The sequence below is a fragment of the Glandiceps talaboti genome, chromosome 12 (genome assembly GCF_964340395.1).
Source record: "Glandiceps talaboti chromosome 12, keGlaTala1.1, whole genome shotgun sequence".
Lineage (NCBI taxonomy): Eukaryota > Metazoa > Hemichordata > Enteropneusta > Spengelidae > Glandiceps > Glandiceps talaboti.
Genome location: NC_135560.1, coordinates 22,875,180 through 22,876,674, shown reverse-complemented (window position 1 = coordinate 22,876,674; position 1,495 = coordinate 22,875,180).

The following is a 1,495-nucleotide window of genomic DNA, read 5'->3' as shown; positions in this document are numbered from 1 at the left end:
ACTCTCCGACCTACTCAATTGGAGGCTAAAACACTTATGTACGTTTTCATTATCACTCGTACCGCTGTTTGTTCATCACACAGAGTTCCTGATCGTGTCATTAGTCTTGCAGGTAACTATCTAAGGAAATTACCCCCCCCCCCCCCGCCTTACATACGTCCACTCAGAGACACAGAGACACACGTATGTATGTATGTATGTATGTATGTATGTATGTATGTATGTATGTATGTATGTATGTATGTATGTATGTATGTATGTATGTATGTATGTATGTATGTATGTATGTGTGTGTGTGTGTATGTATGTATGTATGTATGTATGTATGTATGTATGTATGTATGTATGTATGTATGTATGTATGTATGTATGTGTTTGTCTGCCTGCTTGCATCTTTGCCTCTGTCTGTCTGTCTGTCTGTCTGTCTGTCTGTCTGTCTGTCTGTCTGTCTGTCTGTCTGTCTGTCTGTCTGTCTGTCTGTCTTTCTGTCTGCCTGCCTGCCTGCCTGTCTTTATGTCTGTCTCCCTGTCTCTCTCTGTCTCTCTCTGTCTCTCTACCTCTAGGCTACCTCTACCTCTCTCACTACCTCTCTATCTCTCTCAGATCTGATGAACATGTATTTCTCCCTTTTCCTCGGTTGTATAATCACGACTTTCATCTAACTGTGCACTGAGTATTAGCAACAACCTTACGTCTCGTGATGAAACTGACAGAAACTATTATTAAGTATCGTGGTATACATAATGATCACAAACTGACAATGGCCATAACCTCTCAATGGTGACCAAAATGTAATAAATGTATGAAAGTGTCCTCCAAATACGTTTATCTATATCAAATTATTTTATTTACAATGAAGTTTAATTTGACCGCCTGTGTTCCGCAAAGGCGTATTTCCGATAATCTAAAAGGAAGTAAACGGACCTGAAAGAGCGTTTCCGTAGTGACTTATCACAGGAAGGTCCCAGTGGAAAATTAGATATATCAATGAGATGTTGTTTTTTATCTCAGACGCTATCGGGAAAATGTTTCGCCTGTTTGTTTCTATCGATTGTAGATGCAAGGATGAATGTGAAGAGCTATAGGCTCTACTGTCATCAAGTCAATCAATCAAGCATAAAATAGAGATTGGCTTTCGATGTGAAAGTGTAATATTTTGGTTGAGAGTTTTATTCACAGAGCTCTCAGAAAGCATTACACGTATTGTTATCCACAGTACTTCAAAGCTGTGACCTATGCCCAAGATTCCTGCTTTTTGCATGTAGGACATATCAATGCTTATGAAATATTAACCATTTTAATTAGTAAAGTGATAATATGTTTTGGTTTCACCCGGGGGCAGGTTGCCTTTCTCTTACTTCGTCGAATTGAAGTCCGCTTAGTACCCAGTGTCGGATTTCTTATGTTGTATGAATCTTACTGGTGTCAAATTGTGGAGCCATACACTCCTGTTTGACGTTCCCAAATGACCCTGTTCTATGTATTGCAGGCGTCC